A 24,098-nucleotide genomic window follows, 5' to 3' on the forward strand; every position below is an offset into this window, starting at 1 on the left:
TTCAGCACACATAATTAAAGATAAAAACACAAGAACACTGCATGAGTATCTTTTAGGAAAACACAACAATGCCTATAATGTCGAGAACAACAGAAGAGCACTTCAGCCCCATCTCCACTTCTGCTTGGTGATCTGTCTATGCCAACACTTCTGCAGTCTGATCGCAGTAAAAAAAGTCAGCTTTCGAAGCTAGAAACCCAAGTCTTCTTCTATTTTAGCTGAGTGTGGGAAGAAGGGCACAAAGAGTGCATCAATTCTAAATTTCTGCTAATATAATCAGTGACTTGATTTGTATTAAAAATGTAAATGTTTTTGTGAAATCTGTCTTGGCCTTTGAGAGTGAAAAGGTACTTACGGAGAAATCTGCATTGACAGAACAAATCCTACTTGCAAAGTAGAAACTGATGTTGTTGGCTTGAGTAATCTCTAGCCAGCTGTGAAATTCATAATCTTTTCTCCATAAAATAGCTTCTCCTTTGAATGACAAAATTATTTCTGAGTTGAGTATTTGCCAGATCAAAAGACAAAAGACTGTGAGGCCCCCTAAGCACTGACATCAGGATGAGTTTGAAAGGGATGGTTGTTTTCTTGAGGGTCACAGAGACTGACTTTCTGAATTATTCAGGGGAAGTGCAGCTTTAATGAGTAAGATGCCATTTGTTTCCTTAGTAAAAGTCCTGTCATCAGGACTTTAATAAGAGTTCTGAAAAATGCTGAAAGATGTCACTGAGAGTTGGCTCTTTTACAGAGTAAAATTTTTAGGATATTCCATTTTTACTCCTTTGATGTCCTGTAGATTAAACTAGTAATTCAATGTTTAATTATTTTCTGAGATTCACGTCCATAGACTTATAGACTTCCTCTTATTTAGTATAAGGTTGTTGTTGGTGTGTGTGTGTGTGTGTGTGTGTGTGTGTGTGTGTGTGTGTGTCCCTGTCAATTCTGAGTAATCAAAGCTTGGGTTACCTTTTCTATTTCAGAGAATTGAATCATAAGGCAGGAGATGTGGTTAATTTTTCTAGGCAAAATCAAACAGAGAGCAATTCAATCATGAAAAAAAGGAAAAGGCTGTTTTCTGACGATTCCATTCTTGCATGGAAGAAAGGAAAGTGAACTCTTTACCAGTTGCCAAGGGAAGAAACAGGGGTTCCAGTGGAGAGGAATCCCTTTGTCTTCTCTCCACAGAAGTCATGAAAGCTTTTGTTTTGCAATGCAAGCTTTATGGCAATGATGCAAAGAAAAAACTAAGCCACAAATGGGCTTTTTCAAAAGACACCCTCTACGAGGGTGCGGGAAGTCCTGCACCTGCACGGGAACCAGCGCGGTAAGCGCCGCAAGTTTCTGGAGACGGTGGAGCTGCAGATCAGCCTGAAGAACTATGACCCTCAGAAGGACAAACGCTCAGGCACCGTCAGGCTTAAGTCCATTCCCTCGCCCCAAGTTCTCCGTGTGCGTCCTGGGGGACCAGCAGCACTGTGACGAAGCCAAGGCCGTGGATATCCCCCACATGGACATCGAGTCGCTCAAGAAGCTTAACAAGACCAAGAAGTTGGTCAAAATGCTGGCTCAGAAGTACGATGCCTTTGAGTCTCTGATCAAGCAAATCCCACGTATCCTGGGCCCAGGCCTAAACAAGGTGGGCAAGTTCTGCTCCCTGCTGACACACAATGAAAACATGGTGGCCAAAGTGGATGAGGTGAAATCCACAATCAAGTTCCAGATGAAGAAGGTGCTGTGTCTGGCTGTTGCCGTCGACCACGTGAAGATGACCGATGACGAGCTAGTCTACAACATCCACCTGGCTGTCAACTTCTTGGTATCCTTGCTCAAGAAAAACTGGCAGAACTTCCTGGATCTGTACATCAAGAGCACCATGGGCAAACCCTAGTGTCTGGTTATTTAATGTTAGCAGTCCAGTTCCCATAAAAGGAAATTTGAATCTATTGGTCTAAAGTTATGCTTTATAATCAAAATTTAATCGGTAAGATTTTCTAGTTTCTAGTGTGTATTTATTATAGTACTTAATTTTAAATCTAGCTGCTGGGGTTGTCACTGGAATTATCTGAACAAATTAAATGTTAAATATTGCATGAACAACACACAATAGCTGTTTGATTTAAGGAGCCTCGATATTTAATATAAACTATACATTGAGTTTTAAACATCTGCCAAGCACTTGTAACATAATTTACCGTCTTAGTTAAACATTTCCAGTAGTTCTCTTCAATGTATTAAGAAGAATTACCACTCTATGTGTGAATATTTAAGACAGCCTTTACTGTTGTCTTATGGCTATAACTCAACGTTGGTTAGTAAAAGTCTTAAGTGATGATTGTGTGGATGAATAGCATTTTGAGGCTGGATATGCATTTGGAATTCACTGACTACTATAGTAGATACCGCCCAGGACAAACAACACATTTCAAGGTCACAACAGAGAAAATGAAATATAGAAAAATGAGACAGGTACAAAAATAGACGTTAATAAGATCTGGCCCTATAGCTGTGTGTAACTTTAATGTCCAAGTGCTACAATGATGCTTTTATTTGTAACTTATGCAACAGTCAGGAGACTGTTTTTGAACATCAGTCCTGGGAAGTAGTTATGTTGGCTCTTGGGGGCTTTGCATTCAAGCCACATATAAGTATTAACAACTGGTTGTCCCTAGTTCATTGCCACTGATTATCCTCGGATTTTTCTGTCTCTCCTTTTAATATTCTCTAGCCTATGTAATAAAAGGTAGTTCACATCACCAGAGATTCTGGAAAAAAATTAGCCCTTTCGGGTTCTTTAGACTATTTCTAATAGGCCAATTTTCCTAGATCTCTATTGAATTCTATTCAAAGTTTACTATACACAGTTTTCTGAGATTCTGGGGCTTATTCTCTTAAGGTTGGACTGACAATTTTATTCAGTATTCCAGGTGAGAAAAGAATTCTGTCTCCAACAGATAAGGGGAGCAAACATATTTTTCAGTTTCCATAGTCATGATGAATGTAATAAGTTTCCTCAAAAAGGTGGAGTTTTTGCATATTCATATATCTATGGTTGTAATTTTTATGTTAAAACTTTCAGCTAATTGAAGTAACTTGTATGTTTGCATTAGTGTTGTGACCTACAAGACCATATCTGATATAAAGCTCTACAGACAAAATATACTTAGATTATAAATCATGATAGTATATTTACAGCATAAAAGCACTCAAGGTAGCATATCCATCCATCTGTCATCTGTCTATCTGTCTGCTTATCTATTTTGAAGCAAGATTCCTCTGTGTAGCTCTGGTTGTCCTAGAACTCCCTCTGTGGACCAGGCTGTCTTCTAGCTCTGAGAGCTACCTGTCTTTGCCTCTCTAGGATTGGTTTAAAAAATTATGTACTACCATGCCTGGCCTGAGATATCATATTTAGAAATAGAAAGGTGTGAATCATGGGTAGTAAGCAAGAAAGTGGGATTGGAAATATTTTTACCTAAATTGTATAAAATATCTAGAGATCAGTTATCTTCATAATTGAGCATTTTTGTAAGAAAAATCAGTGTGTTTCAATAAACTGGCTTGATTAAAAAATTTTACCACATAATCTAATTATAATAGCTTTCAAGTATACATGATTGGCTTACAAAGAATTCCTATAAAACAAAGACTGGTTAAGGCTTGGCTTTGATTTGCTGTTGTCCAGAGAGAACCAACTGTGAAAGAATGTTGGGATGCCAGATCCAGCATCAGTGGTGTTCAACACCGTCTTAGATGGCTATAAAGAACAAAAGAATGAAGAGAAACAAATCTACTAAGAGATGTGAAAACTGAATTGTTTATGGATTAATTTATGAGCTAGTTAATTGCCAACTTAGTGCTAGCCAATCTGTTTTAGTATTAAGACAAACCTTTTTTAATTTTTTTTAATTTTGTCAGCTATTTTTGTGCTATAAACTAGTCACTGTAATGAACATTAGTTCTTCTACAAATTGTGCACTTTAACAAATGCACAAATGAAGAAACTCATGAGTGAACACAAGCACAGGTCTCTATCAAATACAGAACTTGTGGATATGAGTAACCTCAGTAATCAGCTTTCTTTGGGGAGACCCGGTTCTCACTTTCTGAGACTGGAAATATAAGAGGACTGTCTGCTTACCCAGCATTTATGTGTGCTGTGGGAGTCCAAAGCCTAGTCCTCAACCTTTTAGGGACATGGGCTTTAAATAGTAAACCATCTTCCCATCCTCAATTTAGGAATGCTTATAGATCTGTGATGAATTCAGGATTTGAATGAAATGGGCATTCATGAAAGTGCCATATTGGGAAAAAAACCATTCAGGTATGTTTTCACAGTGCTCATGTATCTAGATAGCATTGCTCTAATTTAAAATAATGTTTATTATGGCATATCTACTGTCTTGCAAAAGGTAAAACTAATATTAATGCAAGTTCTGAGTTTGCAATTCACTTTCATGCTAGAAAATGGAGGCTTGGAGTCATTTTAATTGAACTGGTCTAAATAATTAATTGTCAATAAAGACAATCAAGGCTTTATAATACATTACTGTCAATGCAGATGACTGACAAAAAAGTCTACTGCATCCACAATTAATCATTTGCTTCTATTGCATATTAATGGGTTAAATTATTCTTTATTTCAAGAGCACATAAAGTTCTGATGCTCTTGGTTCATTTCTGAAACCATAATTAAAACTATGTAAAGCAAAGGGCTATTTATTGTTGCAAAAACCAAATCATGTAAAAACTTTCTGTAGATTAATTCCTTGCTACTTTGGAGTAGGAAAAATGAATGAAAGAAACCCTGTTCATCAGCACAGCAATGTCGAAACCATTTAGATTCCGGGCTTCATCAGGGTTAGCAGTTCTCCATTCCACTGCAAACAGGTTTATTGAGGTCATCATGTCCAAGAAGCCTCACGTATCACTAGGAACCCACAACAGAGATCTCTGCAGTTTTTCCAGTTGGAGGAGGATGGGCTTTGAACTGCTCGTAGATACGTAACTCTCCATTATGTTGACCGTGCTCCACTATTATTACACACTCAGTCTGACTCTCGGGGAGCTCAAGGTTCACAGGACACTAAGTAACAGTCCAGGAACACACCTCCCTTTGACTCCCCTTGCTAAGTAAGCCCCTGTTACACATTTTCTTATTTTCTTGTCTTGTCAGTTTAAGTCATGAAACACCCCACATCAGGTGACATATGAGATAATAGATGAAAAGCCACAATGTCCTTGGGGACTCTGCTTTCTTTTTAAAAGTATTACTGTTCATTTGTAGATAAGGAAAATTAGCAGCTTCCCTCACATACCATGTAAATGCTCTACAATAAATCATTTTAGTCAGAGGGATTACTTGAAAATTCTTTAAATAAATGTTTCCTTACCATTTTAAATGTACAGTATACTGGAAGATAGGACTGCATCATCAAAGCCAGATTGCTTGGATTCAGGTATTACATAACTTTCCTGACCTCCATGAATCTCAGTTTCGCAGAATTTCTATAGCGCTGAGAGCACAATAGTGACGTTTACCATGAATTACTACACTAATGTGTTAATGTGGTAAATAGGCTGAAAAGGACCTAGGCTGCCAAGTGCTCTAGTGTGTTTGCTGTGATCTCATAGGCTCTGGGGTGAAAGTGCTGAAACTCTGGAGGAAGGAGCTTTCTTCTTGGCTCTCATGTAACTATCTCTCTTTGAACATTGGCTTAAAGGCTTTGGGAGGGTCTTGCTCCAACTTGGCTAGTTCCAAAAGAGAAATATAGGGGCAGTCCTGCACCATGTACATGGCTTGTATGTTGAGTTCATCCATTCTGCTCAAGTTATTGTCTGACTTTTTTATAAGATCATAAGTGTAAGACACCGGTAGACTATGTGCAGGTCACACATCTCATACCAGGGCAGTCGGGGAGAAGCTCACTAGGACATTTTTCAGGGTTCTACTCATTGATTCACATGGAGTAAACATGGAGGTGGCTTTCCTGCCCAGAGCTAGTGGGCTGTAGCATGAATTCTTTCACACATGCTTGCATGTCTACTTTTGTGGTCACCTGAAACAGCTGTCATCTTCAACACTCAGATATCACCTTATGCCTGGAATAGAGGGATTATGACCAGTTTGCTTAATCCAGCTTTAAAACTTCAAATGATGGTACTAAAATTTAAAACTAACACTTCTTTTCATTAATATCATTATTTTGTTTTAATTACTTTTAATTAATTAATCCATAAATCGTAAATCTTTAAAACTATCCTTTTCTGAAAAAATAAATTTTGTCTCATTTTCTGTATAAGCCATTTTTGTTCTCTTCTTCTCCATTATAGTTTGTTTCATATTTGAATTTAGATGACTTATGAACTCCCGAATAGCTACTTGGTACTCTGCTTCCTTTCTAGAAAACGTAATTACACAGTCTTCATTCAATCATATTAATATTTCTACCACTTGACTCCCTTATATGGTAATTGAAGAATTTTTATATATCTCATAACGGCTTAATGAATCATGAACACTTAGTTGAAGAAGGGTGGCATGTATCTAAAACATAGCCATTATTAAAAGACAAAGACAAAAAGATCAGTAGATTTTATGGGACTCCTTTTCATATTAATTAAATATAGCATGTTAACTATGTTGCTTCTTTTAACTTTTTAAGAATAATTTCAATTACAAACTAAATTTTTGGGAGAAATGGTGTGGCTTAGTTGGTAAAGGTGCTTGGTAACAAAACTTGATGACCTGAGTTCAATCCTTGGAACCCATATGGTGGAAAAGAGACCTTCAAGTTGTCTTTTGACTTCTACATGCACAGTGTGACACAGGCACACCATGGGCATGCATGTGTATAAGCATGCACACATATGCGTGCATGCACACTCACACACATGAGAGATAAATAAAAATATGTAAGTAATAAATAAAAATACTTTAAAAGAACAATATAAAGACCTATCTTATGTATGACATTTTCCACATGATTTATTTACTAGAATTGTAATACAATAATTAGTTACTAAATGGAAATGAAATAATGAAAAACAACAGATTTACTAAATTGTTGCAAGAGAAAAAAGTATAAACATTATTATATAATAGATTTAGAAGATGAATTTTCTTTTTAACATAAGGCAATGGCTAGGGCATAAAGTCATCTTTAGGATTTCCTTATTCAGCAAGTAAATGAGAAACACAAAACCCTCACTGCACAGGACTGGGTGCCAATCCAAAGTCAGTCCCTCTGGACAGGACTAGAAGGCAAGAAATGCAGGTAAAAGCAAATGCCCTTAATGTGTTATCACTAGAGACTTGTAGAGCAGAGGACATACTTCTAGCTGATGCTAAAATGCAGCCCTGCCGCCACGTATAGCTTTCTGACTTTTGTAACATACCGAGAAGGAAGAGAAGACGCAATTGTACAAAGCCAGAAGTGTGAAATGTGTATATAAAATCTAAACCCATAAATCAGACATTTCCTGAAAGTGTCTACATGATTATGTAGTCCAGTTCCCCAAAGTGCTAGCTCAGAGGTCAGATCAATTTTGAACATAATGAAAGGATGGCATTTTCTCCTGCATTATGCCAATATCTTTTGAAAATTTCATATCTATAGAAGACAGGATCATTACATTTGAAAAGTGGACAGCTACCCGTAGAGGGCACGTATTATCTGAAAGAAATGTTCATTTCAAAAGGAAAGTTTGAGTGGCTTGGGGTTAGCAGCAGCAACGTCTCTTAATCATAAAAATAAGTTGTAAATTTTTCTGAGAGATAAGGAATATATCAGAGGTAAGGAAGTTGTATCTGTTTTAAAGTCATTACATGTAGAATCAGCTGTTGTAAACATATTTGGAAAGTGGTTAATGTGATGCATTCAGCAGAAATTTCATGAAGCCAAGTCTGAGGAAGCAGTCAGCCGTAAAGGTGTGTGCCTTTCTTGGAAAAGTAGTGATAAATGGAGCGTCTTTTCAGGTCCTGTGAAAAACTTGAAATTGCTGATTTAGCTTTACCAGTAGAAAAGTCCATACATGTAAGGAGCTACTACACAACGCTTTCTACTTCAACATTTTAAATGTAATGGGGGTATTTTCTAATCGTGGCAAATGTCCAGAGGCAAAACACAGGGCCCAGGGCAGACTTACCTCTTAGCCTGTAGAACAGTACTGCTAAGATTTCTGGAAGAGGCTGAAATTTGCCTAAATCTGAAACTATGTACATTTGTATCAAATACTGTTAATACGTATAAGCATGGGGTTGCAGCAGTCGCTGAGAACTATATCGTCATCCATGGGCAGAGATGGGGGAGAGAGAGAGAGAGAGAGAGAGAGAGAGAGAGAGAGAGAGAGAGAGAGAGAGAGAGAGAGAGAGAGAGTATGTCAGTCCTCTGGGCTTGCATTTAAAAACCTCAAAGACCACCCCCAAGGACATATTTCTTTCAACAAGGCCACACCTTTGAATTCTTTTAATCCTTTCAAAAGGTGTTCCATTCAAATGTATGAGCCTGCGGAAGCTACTTTTATCCAAACCAACACAGGAAGACATGAAGTCTAGCCATTCCACTAATTTCTATAAAGCCACAGAAAGTAATGCTATTTCTAAATGCTGTGTGCATCTAGAAAATTCACCTAAACCCTGCCTATGATTTTACAGAGACACAATTCAACATTTTATTAACTACTGATATTTAAGGCAGATTTAAAGGTCCTGTTGTATCTGCCTGACGTAAGAGTGAATTCCAGAAACGTTACAAGGGTAGCCTAGTGGTGCATGTACACGTTACTAGAGATACATACTGTTTGTCAGTTGTCTTCAGTACAATAAGATGCTCTCTGACTTTTGAAGTGAACTGCCTTGCAGTTGTGTGAGAAATGTCCTGGTGCCTTCTGATTCACTCACTCTTCAGAGAGGAACTCTTATTTCCGCTGAAATTTGTTATTTTTTTTTCAAATTGCTTTAGAAACCAGTTTGCATACCTCTCAAAGCACTGATTTGCTAGATTAAACCATGACATGTTAAAATAAAATTCAGAACCTTGATTTATGAAAGGTGTTCTATAGTAGAAGATTGAATTCTGAATTATTGGAATACAAATTCAAAATTGTTTTAATACTCATCTTTGTAGACATCCCATAGCACTGATAAATAGAATTTTTCTCCCAAAATATTTCTTCTGCCATTTCTTTGTAATGTCAATTGCCTGTAATCAAGTATGGGAAACACATAGATAACCTTGAGTAATGATTCTTTACTGTTAACTGAATACTTGCGTTAGAACTAGAGGGGAATTTTTCTTGGTCTGTTGGAGCATCTTGACTCCTTATGATCAAAGTGTGAAGTTAAGACTTGGCCCTTTGAGTGAATGATGTAGTTTATAATGTTAAATGTTTGCTAAGACCATAACCGTCTTGAAGCATAGACAGAAAGGCAGATATGAAAACCAGCAAATAGCAAAGGAGCAGGAAGGTGCCTGGAGAGGTGAGGAACAAACAGGATGCACACATATAAAGCTTTAACGCATAGGTAGTATATACTCAATAATTCATAGGCTTTTCTCAATAAAACAGTTTTACGAACCCATGGCTCGGTTTGTAAAAATATGAAGACATTCCTTTCCACACTTTCTTTTGTACTTTGCTGTCGTCCCCTCTCCAAGTTACTAGCAGTATGTTCTGCTTGCACAAACTGAGGCTTAACCCTTCCTGGGATGATTTGATATTTTGATAAAGGGATCCTTTAAAAGTGAAAAGAATTCATTAATTAATTTCTTCTGTGACGAGTACTGCAATCCTGTGGTGAGAAGGTACTGCTATGTTTTACTCATCAAGCATAGATGGGTGTGTCCTATAAAGCATAAGCACTTCCTCCATTGCTCTTATGCCACACTCCTTTCGAAGTCCTTTGGTTTTACCTTCTTCTGATACCAAGCTGTCCCTCCCTCTCTTTCCCTTCCGCATTGAGCATTTTTGTTGATGCCTTTTTTTCCTTCACAGTGAAAGGACTTTAAAGATCTATTTGAATTTTTTGATGCATTTTGCATATGTGTGTGGCAGTGTAGGGCAGAAGAGAGTGTGGGACTCCCTGCAGCTCGATTTACAGGTGGTTATGAGCTACTTGGAATGGTTGTGAGGAGCTAAAGTCATTCCTCTGCACGTGTACCGCTTGCTCTTAAGTGGTAACCATCTATCCGGTCCTCAGAATGAACTCTTTGGAGGACGAGGCTCATATCTAACCTAGGTTTAGTTCCTAGCATAAAAGAAATGCTTATCTAATGACTATATTAATAAGTAAATATTCATGATTTATTTATACTTTATAACAGAATGTGAAACACTAATCTATACGATAATTGTTTTCTGTTTTATATATCGTAAATAACTTACAGTTATTATTATTGTTTGATCATAGTAGAAACAGTGAGACACAGAAACATGAGAATCACATGTATTTTCTGTACAGGAACGTGGCTGGTAATTTGTGTAATTTCAGCCATTTCTGGAGCCTTCTAAATTAATCTGTTCACATTCGTTTTATTTTATAATGTAAATCTACCCACTCGATGGAAATGCTTATCTAAACTCATTTTAGAAAAGTTTATCCAAGTTCTAAGTAACTTTCCTCCTTTTAGAAAGCCACCTGGGATCACAATACTATGTGTGGATACTGAGGCTACTCCGAGCAGACTCTGTAAGTTAGAGCCAAGTTATTTAATAAACAGGGAATGAGGTTCGTTTCTGTGGACATGCCCAGGCTTGCTGACTACCATGGTTTAGTTTATTGGCAGAAGTGGAAATGGGAAAAAATGGGGGACGCTTCCTGGTAGCCACACCAACCTCAAGCCAGCATGGAGAATTGGAGCCCAGACCACTTGCGCTGTCACACCGACCATAGTGAATTGCTTGTTTAGCATTGCCTCTATGTCACACACGTTACTCTTTCTGTCTTACTGCTTTACTGCTATGCTTGTTCTTTCAAGACTATCTCATTATTAAGCCTTGCTGACCCAGAATTCACATGTAGACCAGGCTGGTCTCAAATTCATAGAGATCGGCTTGCCTCTCCTTCCGTGCGTACCACCATGACCAACCCTCTCTGCCTTGCTGACTTCTGCAGCTGTGATGGTTCTTCAAAAACCCTAATTTTTCCTACTGAGTTATTGATTCTCAGGTCTTGCAATATACCATATGCTCATAAAAAGTATTGTTTTGCTTTGCTACAGAGAATGCCATCAGACAGAACCCTTTTCACATAGCTTTTTAGATTCTTGCTGTCTTGTACCTTCAAAATAAAATGCTAATCTGCCTTCCTTATAGGCAACTATGCAGATTCTGACAGAACAGAGCATGGCAGAAATTTGAGAACAGTAGGCACTTGAATGCCATATAGCTACTTTTTTCAGTCATATCTGTGAGTGTCCTGCTAATGTAGATGGATTAAAGGCAAGATGATGATGATGATGATGATGATGATGATGATGATGTGTGTGTGTGTGTGTGTGTGTGTATTATGTTGGTTTATGTAACGTGTGCATGAGTGGATGTATTGACACTTGTTTGGACATGTTATTCAGAATTGTTCAGAGAGGTAGAGAAAAGGTGTCCACAGAAGTCTATAGTAAACAACCACATGGTGAGCAAGATCCAACTGAGTAGATGTGGGGAAATGATAGAGTCTTAGAGATGGAGGTGAGTCACATGGACCTCCACAAAGCCAAAAATGTGTGAGAATCAAGCATGAAAACAAAGTTCCTTAGTGTAGGGATAAATAGGGGCACTTAGGGGCATGGATAATGGATGGATGTGTGTCTTTTCCTGGGTTTTGTTCCTTTTGATTGCATTAGCCTCACTTTATATTGAAGCAGCTGAATTCATTTCAGTAGTATTTATTGAGGTCACCTTTAATTCCAAGCAGTTCACTTCCCGCTTTCCTCCACTAACTACACTTCTAAATGACTTAAAGTAAAAAGATGAATCAAATTCAGGCTTAATGGGTCAAGACTTGTCATCATTGGGAGTATTTGAAATATTTTGAAACAGAGGTTTTGAGGCAGCATTAAAAGTGCCTTCCAAGAATGGCTGAGCCCTGGCAGATGCTTTACAACACAGAAATGTGACCCAATGCCACTAAGCTATGTATTGCCTAAGTTAGTCCCAGGGTTCTTACATATTTACAGTAAATGGTGACAGTAAAATTTAGTAAGGATAATGATCACTTTTAACCAGTGGCTAGAAAGGACAACCATAGTCTGGTTAAGTTGATAGTAATACATTTTGGAATCTGTGCAAGGATAAAAATAACCAATTATGTTTTAAATCAGAAACTGGTAAAATCTATGCTCAGAGCCTCAAGCAGAAGGGACTTTTGGTCCCTAGATCTCTGTCACAACTTTTTACTTCTACTGAATAGTGGAAGCATGACCCCAGCCAAAATATAGGTAGGTGTGATCACTTGGCATTGTGACTTGTGGATATTGCAGTTTAAATTTGACACAGTTTGCTGTCAAGTATTTTCCTTGTTCTTGTTTCTCTCCAATTCCATTGAACATATAAAAATCAGTCTTCACCCAGATAATATACAGCAAGCAAGCAAGCAAACAAACAAACAAATCAAATATGTTGGCTGGATCTGATCTGTAACTTCAGTTTTCCAACTGTTGACATAAATGAAGAAATTAACATCTAGGACTCCCAAGTCAAATAATATAATCTACTGCATGGCTGGACAGGTGGGGTAGCTTGCAGGAACTATACTGTCAATGAAGGATCTGCCGTCCTGATGTGAAGCACTTAAAGACAGCCATTAGGACTTGATCTGCTGGTCACAGGACAGTGAGCCTGTGTGAGAGCCTGACAGCACAGCTGTGGAAACGCTTGCTGGAGGTTCTACGGACCTTGAAATTCAAGCAGTCCTTTGCAGGTGCTTTTGTTTGGATGAAACGTGGCACTAGAATTGATTGCTGTATAATGTAAGTTCCTTGACACTCTACAGCACCTGCTCTTTTTAAATAAAAGTCAGTTTGGATTTTGTTAGACACTTTTCCATTATGGGAGAAATATTAGAATATGTTTTAGAAGGCAGAAAGCTCATCTCTTAGAAATCCAGCCAGCTTCCAGCTTGTTAAGTTACTCCTTGCTGGTCCTGGGAGAAAACCCATGCAATGTATATGAGGATGGATTTTTCCAGGATACAAACCATCCAGTGGTGAATGATTCTATCAGGATGAGTCTGTGGGTTGTAAAGGAGCTGAAGAGACCTGGCCTTCTTTGTCTCTCTCTGTAGCTAAGGGTGGCCTGCTTGGTAAATGCCTATGAATCTTACAATGTCCTCTGGTGTCTACTGTAGACAAAGTAGATGCCCAAGCAAGAAGACAAGGATGAAATCTTATGCTTCGTTTAAAGTGGCTTCACATGTTTCAGTGGGAACTGAGAAGGGGTGAATGACTGGATGAATGTATGCTTCTGGAAGTGCAAATAAAACACAACTGAATTGTTTGTTGAAACAGTTTAGTTTCTGCGCATGGAGAAACGTATGTAGTGCGGCTTGCTAGCATCAGAGTTTTTGTTTTTGTTTTTGTTTTTTCCTTTCTGTTTATTCAGAGGCCTTAAAAATTGTTCGTTCAGTTCCAGGAGTTAAATAATATGCCCCTTTCCTCCTGAAGTTAGCATATGCTGGCATGATTGCACTGAGGATTTTTCTCTACTATCTTTCTAGAAATAGACATCCGCTAGCATTCCGTGGCCACATTACATCCACAGCCAATGGTAATAGTACCTCAGCAGCAGGCAAACGGGCCCTGCGACAAATGCAGCAGTGGAAGGAAGGCTGCCTTCGCAAGCCCACTTACGGAGAATCCCATTATTCAGTCAGCCTGTTAATTGCACACGGAAAATCACCTTTAACATCAGCCACATTCATTTCTTGGCCTTGTCTTTGACCAAGGAAGACCCAATTTGGCCCGTGTCATATGTTTCTTTCCAACTAAACTTCATTTCTGTGTTGTGCACCCCAGTATTCTTAACTGGTACAATTCAACCCACTAGATCTTTCAGAACCCACACAGTGGTCTCCTTCCTTCTGGCCTGCTGTCTGTTCTCTTGTGGGCTCTGGCCCTTGCCTGTTTCCTGAGACCCCTTGTCCTTCCAGGTGGGGAGTCCAGGAAAACAGGGTTGTTTTCCACCTTTTCCAAAAAGTGGTTTGTTTGTATTGGTTTATGTCTGTGCATTAATTGTGTATTAAATAGAACGTGTGTTCAAGCAGACCAGATAGAATGATTAGGGAAGCACGGGCTTTGCTTCCTCTGTCATGAGGATCAGAGGACTACTTGTGTTCTTTGTGTTAGTTTGAATTTGTTCTTCTCTCATACTTTACATCCCATCTACAGTTTCGCCTCCCTCCTCCTCTCCATGCTTCCCCCCAGCCTCACCCCCTCCCCTTCCTCTCCTCCTTCTTTCCCTTCAGAAAAGAACAGGCCTCCCAAGGATATGGCCTCCTAACAAATATGGTGTATCAAGTTGCAATAAGACGAGGCACCCCCCCATATAGTAAGTCTGCACAAAGCAATTTAGTAAGAGAAAAAGGGTTCCAAAAGCAGGCAAAGAGGTTATAAATACACACACACACACACACACACACACACACACACACATACACACACACACACACACACACAGTCCCGCTGTTATGTGTCCCACAAGAAGACCAAGCCACACAACCACAACCCATGCAAGCCCTCTAGTTGTTAATTCTGTCACTGTGGGTCTTTCCATCTGTTTCCATCAGTTGCTGGATGAAGCCTCTCTGGTGATGAGCCTGCTACACTCCAGTCAGTAGGTATTCGAGAATATCAGGAAGCAGTTCTTTTTTTTTTGTTTGTTTGTTTTTTGTTTTTTTGTTTTGCCCTCAAGGCAGTATCAGGTTTGGCTTGCTAGTGATCTCAAGCTGGACATTACTACATAGAAGAATGAATATATCCATTTCTATCAACTTGTACAAAACCTCTATATTTTAAAGGGGAAATCTGAAGGGAAATGTAATGTTCAGAACAAACAAACAAACAAACAAAAAAACCCCAACCAAACAAAAAACCAACAGCAATAAATCAACCAACCAAACAAACAAATTAAAAACAAAAACCAAAAACAAAACAAAAGCAAAACAAAAACAAAACAAAACAGTATTTTCTTTCTCGTTCACTCTTGGCAGACAGAACTCATTGATTCCCAACTCAGCAAATTACTTCTATCTTTTTAGAAGTTGGTGGTAAAGAACCTCTTCTATTACAACTATGCATGCCTTAAATGAAGTAACTGAGTGCTGTGTGGTAGTTCCATTAAGAAATGTTTCTCATAGGCTCATATGTTTTAACACTGACGTAATTCCCGGTTTTGGGGGCTGTTTGAAGAGACAATGTCATCTTCTAATTTTCTCTCTTCTTATTTGTGGTTGAATATGTGGTCTCTAAGCTTCTGGTACTAGCCGCCTGCTGTGGTCCCTCTCCATCCTTTATGAACTGACACAATAGTTAAAATAATTTTTTAATTCCATAGGTAACTTCTGGTTTTGGTGCTTTGCTATAACAAAAGAAAAGTAACTGCAAAACTCCATGAATCCTTTCTTCCTTGGAGACAGAAACTCTACTCATTTGTCATTAACTGTAACAAATAAGTTCCCCTTTTGACTTTCTCCTTTTGGTTTTAAATAGAAACTTTTGGAATTTTTGTTTTCAATAGGAACATATCTGGTATTATTAAGAATAAAGTTGAAAGCTTTTTTATTTCTATTGTTTTTAATATCTTAATAACTTAGTTATTTTTTCACAACTATTTTCCAAATTCACTTAAAATAATTTTTAATTGTTTAATAGTGTAAATATTAACAATAAATATTGCAATAAGTTAGCCACTGGTTAGCTGACTATGATATGTACAGATATAACACTTTCTTCTGTGCACTTGACTTGATGCTACATCAATGGTATTAAAATACTTTGTGCTTTGTGTAAGAGATATATAGATACACAGAATTTTATGAATTATATAAATTTGCAATGCATACATTTATAGTATTCAATTTTAATTTATGACCTTGATTAATTAACCCAACCCTCAAAATTCACATCTAATATAAAATTTTACTTAGACTTATAGTTAAATTATACTTAATTTCAGTAGAAAGAACCATGTGCTACAGAATTTTGGTAATATATCAAATAGTTTCTGGTTTCTAAGAAGCGACTCTTTCTCAGTACAACTGTGTAGAACACATTCATATAAACAGACAGGAAAAAGTAAGATTTTTTTGAGAATAATATTGATAAAGTACAAACAGCATCACTACAAGAGAACAAGTAATTGTTCCATCATGAAAGGTGGTTCTGTGAAACATGACTGCCCAGTTTCAGACATCTTGCTTGCATTGTGTGAAGGATGATGGGGCATTTAACTGTTGCAAATGCCTCTTTTAAAAACAGCTGCTTACTTGGTGACTAATTATTAGTTGTATGTGTTTGTTTGGGAGGTTGTTATTGTTGTCGGTTTTACCTTTGCCTTGACCTTATAAGGTTTTTGGTTTATTTTGTTTCTCATTTTGGTGGTGTGAAGACCAATACCAAACTTAGGGCCTCACTAACGCTTCGTAGTAGAATCAAGTCCCCCAAACATTCTTAGGGAGTCCTTAACTGCTAATCCCATCTACTTCTACAATCCTAAAGCCAAAATAAATTTCTGTCCAGTTCAGGTTTTCTGTCTACATTCTCTGCATGTCCAGATCTCATGATGATTCTTGGGTCAAGAGCAATCATCTTAAATGCATTTTCTTTGTAAATTGCCTCCTTCTTTGTCTGTGGCTTTTCCCTTTCTGTTGCCAGCTAACTCTTCAGTTGTCTTCTAGCCAGAACCTTCATAATTCTGGTATCTGTTTCTTCTGATTATATAACTTGACTACATCATTTCCTTAGAAGATATTTATCCGCCAGTGTCATGTCCCCTAAGTCCTCATGGATTTTTTCAGAGATCCTCAATCTTGGCCTCGCTGATATATAAGGATGGATCTTTCTTTATTGGTGAACTTTCTGGTGCTACACAGGATATTTACCCTCATCCCTGCTTTCCACCTACTTGCTGCCAGTAACACTTCTCTTCATTTTGTAACAATCAAAATATCCCAGACATTGTCTTCAGGGAATCAGATAGTGCCAGTTGACAACCACGGCTCTGACCTCACTGGAAATTACAACTTCTAGAATACAGGTTTTCAATGAGTGGCTCAGAAAGAACTCTACCTGTGGCACAAAATAATTTTATGCTGTTTAAAGATGTGAGATAAAGATTACTGTGAGTTTTTGTTGTGGATTTTAAAGCCTTAGTAAGACATACTTAGGTTATAATCAGTAATATATACTTTTATTTCAGATATATTGGTTTTGTGTCTATCCCTTCTCTCTTCAATGCTCTTTCCCAGGAAAGAGTACCTTGTGTTCCAAAATTAAATTATGATTCTTTATAAATTAATAAGTCCAGAAATGACCATATAGAAACATTCCTAAGATACCAAATGGAAAGTGTAGTACACATTAAATGATTTTTTTGAAGAATACTTCTTAAAAGGATGAAGCCAGCCATGAGATATCAAAAATTGAATCTTTATATCAGCAACTAGTACTTAGTTTCATTTGCTTAAAATGCACTTTTATCTAGCATTGGTAGACTATGAAAATGATCAAATATAGAAGTAGAAACAAGAGCCTCTCATTATCATTCATTTGTGCTCTGATGAAGATTGCATTCTAGAATCAGATAGCAGAATGCAAACTTAACTTGAGAGACAATCTATTTTTAGTGATCTTCCTTTCATTATAGTTTCCATCTGAGGGACATAAGATTTTGCTAAGATCCAGACAATGTGGGCACTGGGCAGTGTCAAATAAAGGAATTCCTTCACAAACTGTTCTGTTCTTGCTCTGAAGAAACATGCCATTTTGGAAGACCATTACAAAAGAGGCAAGCTCTTTTACTTCTGCTATTTTCTAGACACTCCAATACTATGTCATACAAAATTTCGCACAGGAATATATATACTTACTATATATTTTATGCAAGAAGACTATTTAAAAAAAAGCCACTCTGATTAATTTCCATTTTATAAAATTATAGGAATGATACTAAATTTGAGTAAAAACACACTAAGTGCACAGAAATGACTGCATTTGAATTAGAAGATTTTTTGTTTCACTTTTATTTAATTTTATATAGTTGTTGAAAATCCATGAGAACTTAGATCATTGAGATGATACAATGAATAAATCAATTTGATGTTTATAATATTATTAATTCGATATCTTTAATTGAAGTGTAAGTTCTACCCAAAACAATTAGTACTGAAACAAACACAGAAATGAACATCTGCCTATATTGTAAAAAGGACATATTTATTTCTTTAATACTAAAAATAACTTCTCTATTATCAAGTGAAAACTGAATTACAAACTCTAATTTTATCTTGTATTTTTAAAATACTAAGTGCACGTGTGTGTATAATTGAAATTCTTTTCAATATTTTCCAATTACACAGCAATCACTTTTCTTCACAATTTTTGATTGATAATGACAAGAGGTCAGAGATTTTTCTACTTCTTTTGTTTAGAACTGTTTGAATGATATTTGTGGTAAATTCATACTTTCTACTTTTCTGAATTCTATTACTTTTTTATCCTTTTCTGTTACATTTTCTGTTCCATTCTTTGATTCACTGCTGCTCTTCAAGCTTTCGTTGTCCCCTGAAATACACTGGTGTCGAGAATGGCTAACAGAACTGAAGGCTGAGGGGTGAGCTCCATGGGGAGCTTGAAGTTTCTTTTTGCTTTTTTGTTTGTTTTTGTTGTTTTGTTTTTTCATAAGTCTTAACCATTGTAGAAGGATGTAAATATACATTCTGATGCATTGAATAAACAGTATGCAATTGAAACAGACAGTATGCAAGGAAAATGACTCTAAATTCACAGAATTATTTCACATATTTGAATTTCATGAAATTGAGAGATATTTCACTTCCTTGGGTGTTTATATTACTATGTACTTCCTGTTTTAAAGTAAACTATTTTTAAAAGTATATATCTTTTAGTTTGAGAGAATCAAAAATAAATCGCTTGCTGCCCTGTTTAGAATTTCCTATATTAAGTAAATAAAAGAATAGATAAATAAGGATAGAAAAAGAGAATGTGTTACTAAGTTCATTGTGTTCTATGTTAGATATTTCCGTAGGTACGGAGATGATGCAGAACAAAATATAAGTTTGTTTCATATGAAATTCATGCACAGTGATAAGAGGCAGTGTAATTATAACACTGCATTAGAAGACTGATCCCCCCAAAAAAGGTAATGGTTTCTGAAAGCTCACACAGTGTTGTTAAGGAATAACTCAGCTTCTTTAAACGCACACACGGGAGAGCCTGACCTAGTGTGGAGTCTCTCAATGCGCTCTACCAACAAGTACCATTGGGACTGTGATCAGCAGATTTAGGGGGGGGGGGGGGAAACCTGTAGACAAAGAGAGATCTTGGTCCAAGATTTTAGGCAGAAGGTACAGCAGCTACAAAGGCCATGAGGCACCAAGAAAAGTCACACTTCTAAGGAACTGAAGTGTTGTGGAGTGGCTCTGAGAATCCAGAGTTCATTTACCACAAATGCAAGGTCTCCATGTTTTCCAAGGGAAAGCTGTCTTGACCATGCAGTGAAAACACAGCATACCAGGACCCATACCACCTCTTGGGTTATTTCTGATGTGTTTGTTGAAGTGGCAAGGCATGAAGGAAATAAATTCTTCTCTAATGAACATTCTTCAGGTTAGGAGGAGGAGAGCAAAAGGAGAGAAAGCCAGAGACAGAGGCGTAAGGAGGGTGGATATTTAAGTATTCCTGTGAAATGCCCCAAATCCAGACATGAACAAAGTGAGCCTGGAATTTCTGATGAGAATGAACAACTTTCTAAAGGCCACTGAAGTATCTGTTAGATGGAAAGGACACTGAGAAAGAAAAAAAGCACACATCACAACCAGGACAGATATGATATCATTGCTTGGATTCCACATTCAAATATATATGATCATATACAGCAGAAAGGAAAAAGTCTAGGTGAGTAAAAAAAAAACTAACATAAGATACCTGATGTAATTTTATTTGAATGACTCTAGTGCATACTAATTACGGATGTGGAAATGAAAAAATCTGCAATCCAATAAAATGAAATTATTGTTTTATTTTTGTTGCACGTATTTTGTATTTTAAACCAAAAATATATGTAAGACGCTATGTAAACCACTTTTTAAAGGCCTATTCATTCCTCAAGTACCTGTATAAAAATATATAAAAGTGTCAGAAGGGAACTCTGTTTTAATAAATAAAGAATAACTTCTTTTAGAGCATCCTAATAACTGGCTGTTAAAAATAATTTAGCGATAAGGTGGGGTAGTGGTGGCACCCACCTTTAATTCCAGCACTCTGGAGACAGAGACAGTCAATCTCTGCAAGTTCAAAGCCAGCCTGGTCTAAAGAGACAGCTACAGCTATAGAGAGAAATCTTGTCTTGAAGAAAAATAACACGCACACACGCACACACAAGTTACAGACAATAGGATAAGTGAAACAGGAACAATGGCAGTGACTACTTGTCTTCGATGTTATGGTGTCACATCATCACCCTGTTTTACAATGCTTTCCTGTATACCCTCACTGTCCTACCATACACCAGGTAGCCTGGAAGGCTACCAGAGCCATCGTGAGGAAGCCAAATGCTGCTAGTCTCTTTTGTAAAGAGCTTACAAATCTGAGAGTTGGAGATAGATGAGGGTTTTTGTAATTTTCGTTTTGGAAATAAACTAGCCCCCCCAGAGCAAGGAGTTTGAACCTGCAACCATGAGAAACGAGATTTTCTGTTTTGTGTAAGACATACCAAGGTTGATTTAGTCAGTCTTTCCACTTCCCAGAGTGCCAGGTGATACTGGCACAAATATCGCTGTTTTACTTACTGACAATTACTTTATCGCTTTAATTAGTCATCAAGCCACAGATGATGGAGCCTAAAAAGTAGGTCAGTGGTTAGAACTCTGATGGCTCTTTCATAGGACCTGAGTTTGGTTCCCAGCATCCAAGTCACACAGCTCACAAACATCTGTAAGTCCAATTCCAGAGACTGTCGTTTCTAGCCTCCAAGGCACCGACACCCACATGACACCGACCCATACACACACACCACACCACACCACCACCACCCCCACACACATACATGGAAACACACACATACACCACACACACACACACACACATATACACACACATGCCACAAAACACACATACACATATATACACATATACCACATACAAACACACACATAGATGCCACACCACACAAATGCGTGTGCATATGCACACACACACACACACATCCCACACCAGAACACACACTGTACCCACACAAATTGTATGCCTTATTTAAATTATTTAAAAATTTTCAAAGATGATTTTATTTGTAATTGATTCACATTGTGATTTTTTTCCTGTGGTCACTTTATGAAAGGAAGAAATATAAAAATAACAGCCAATGTATAAATGTAAAATAATAATTAGAAGAAAAATTAAAAGGGCCATCCTAGGTGTCCGTTCTGTAGATGGAGATATTTGACTCCAAGCTGAAGGACATGAGTTCAATCCTAGATTCCTCATGGTAGAAGCAGGAACCACTTCAGTAAGTTGATCCGAACTCCACATATGTACCTTGGTGCCTACAATCAAATGTAATCGTTCTGTGCCTTGACTTAAAACTGTCTGGTGTATCTCTATTATCTAGGCTGAAAATTTCAAAGTCCTTAGCAAGACATACAATCTTTTACTAACAAAACATACCCATTATTCCTGACACACTTTCAGCTCTAACTATATACTATAAAAGTGTGGGTCCATAACACAGACAGGAAGGCTGTACAACTAAAAAAGTAATAACTTTGAAATGTTTTGATTAACTATATCAATGCCTCCCTGTCTAAGGTATCAAGTAGATTCGCTTTAATAAATGATTAGTTTATAAGAGTGAAATTAATCCACAAAACAATGAATCCTTAGCTTCGTGTGGATGGAGTTTGAAGCTTTGAGTTATTGATGTTTATATTCTCAGGATAATACATTTTTAAAGATTTGGATAAATTTTTCTGCTAATAGTACTTGTCTTTCTTTATGTCAGGAATATAGCTCTCATAGACTACAGTCAAATTCAAACTCTAAGATAGTGCACAGACTAATACCTTAGAGACGATTGCAATGTTTAGTTCTGATCTCACTCTTCAGAACTCCTGGACTCATTAGAACTGTATTATTGTCTTTGAACTCTGGGCATTTGAAAGGGACCACTTTACTTTCTTAGGACAGGGACCAGGGACATGTTATTTGACCCTAAAGTCCTCATTCTTAAAAGCACATGGAAAATGGGCATGAGATTCCAGTCAGAAGTTTATGGTTTCCACTCCCCAGAGCTCTCTGTGCACTCATGTTCGGAGCACCAGGGAGAAAAGAAGCTCTTGATCTGCTGCTGTTGCTATTAGGGACGTTTAATACAATGCACTGAGTTGTAACTTTCTTGTTCCCCACTTAATATGACCTCCATATTCTCATTCTAAATCTGCCGCTTATAATGGCTTAAAATGCCTTACAATTCATCAATATTGAACAATTGCAGCAAAAACAAACTCATGTCAGAATCAGGAAAACCCTTCATCCCGAATCGTATGCTTCCCAAAGAACAGGTCAGTACAAGTCATTTCAGCTGCAGCCTAATGTACTCAAAAACCAAGGTACTCTCTTCCTCCCCATGACTCCATGGGAGGTCTGTCTTTCTGATAAATGGTAGCTTGGGGAGAAACTCCTGGGATATATGCAGGATCTCTTTTAGTTAAAGCAAACATTAAAAATAGCTTTGTAATGCATTTTGTAAAAAGAGTAATTGGCTTTTAATGTAAGCTTTGCAAGCTTAGCTTTCTAATAAGGAAAGAGAAACCTGAACTGAAAAGTCTAGCATAAATTAGTATTTAAAATTAAAATAAGTGGCTTAGTATTAATGCCATGTTAAATTAGTTTACACTTCTGAAATAATGATGTTTTCAAGCCCATGTTCACATCAACTCTCCGGTTTTCTGTGGTGATTTGTGGATCATTTAACATTCTATTATCTCTACTAATCTGAAAATGATTTTTGGCACTTTGTCAGCAATAAGAGCTACAAAGCAAATATTTTATTTTTCAATATAGTTTATAAATAAGTACTATTTAAAGTTGCAGGGCTGTCTTTAATAAAACAGCATAATACAGTTTCAGTTTGATTTACTTATAAAGCTATATCAGCAATATTTCATGTATTATTCATGTGAATGTTTTGACTAATGAGTCAGTATTCTATTAATAACTTTTCAAACAAAGAATGATCTTTATGGTCACTGTGATCCTGAGGCAAACAACAGAAACAAAATTAACTTGATGGAGGAGACCAAGTATATGTGAGTAATTTATTCGCTATGTATGAATATTTTTGTGTTTCATTAATTAATCCAAATACTTTACAGTATATACTAATCGTTATCAAGATCTAATGTAGTATTGTATTTTGGAACTTTTCAGCTAGGTAAGTTTTGCAGTATTTTAGTGCACTTTGTAGATGATGGTATCATCTTACAGATGACTAATGGGACCTTTGGGGCGTAAATGTGAGCAGCATCACTGCCGCCATTTTGGACAGGGCACTGATTTACAGAGTGGTTCCTAGAGCATAGGACCATGCTAGCTGACAAACAATGCTGCAAAGAGCAGACCATTCCCTTCAGCACATATTATTCTAAGATATAAAATCAGAGCATGGAAACTTCCAATTGGTAGGAAAGTTGAATGTAATTGCACAAGTATGTTGGATTTAATTTTAGAAATTATTCTTTCAAGAGAGCACGTTGTTGGTAATTAAAACTGACTCCTTTAAGGAGACTCCTTTAAGGTTTTTTTTTTTTCAGAGCAGTGATCCATTAATAATATTTTAAACTCGATTTTAACCACAGTTCTCCTGAGAAGGCC

At 37.2% G+C, this 24,098-nt stretch overlaps 1 protein-coding gene and 1 pseudogene across 50 annotated transcripts in view; both read left to right on the forward strand.

Annotated features, from left to right (window-relative positions):
• Nrxn1 (neurexin 1) overlaps window positions 1-24,098 on the forward strand; it is a 1,143,874-nt gene that overhangs the window by 761,974 nt on the left and 357,802 nt on the right.
• LOC148005025 (large ribosomal subunit protein uL1 pseudogene) lies at window positions 1,305-2,426 on the forward strand (annotated as a pseudogene). Its single transcript, XR_015622651.1, has one exon. The product of XR_015622651.1 is annotated as a large ribosomal subunit protein uL1 pseudogene (transcript).

This window comes from Rattus norvegicus, chromosome 6 (assembly GCF_021556685.1).
Source record: "Rattus norvegicus strain SHRSP/BbbUtx chromosome 6, alternate assembly SHRSP_T2T, whole genome shotgun sequence".
In the NCBI taxonomy this organism is placed as follows: domain Eukaryota; kingdom Metazoa; phylum Chordata; class Mammalia; order Rodentia; family Muridae; genus Rattus; species Rattus norvegicus.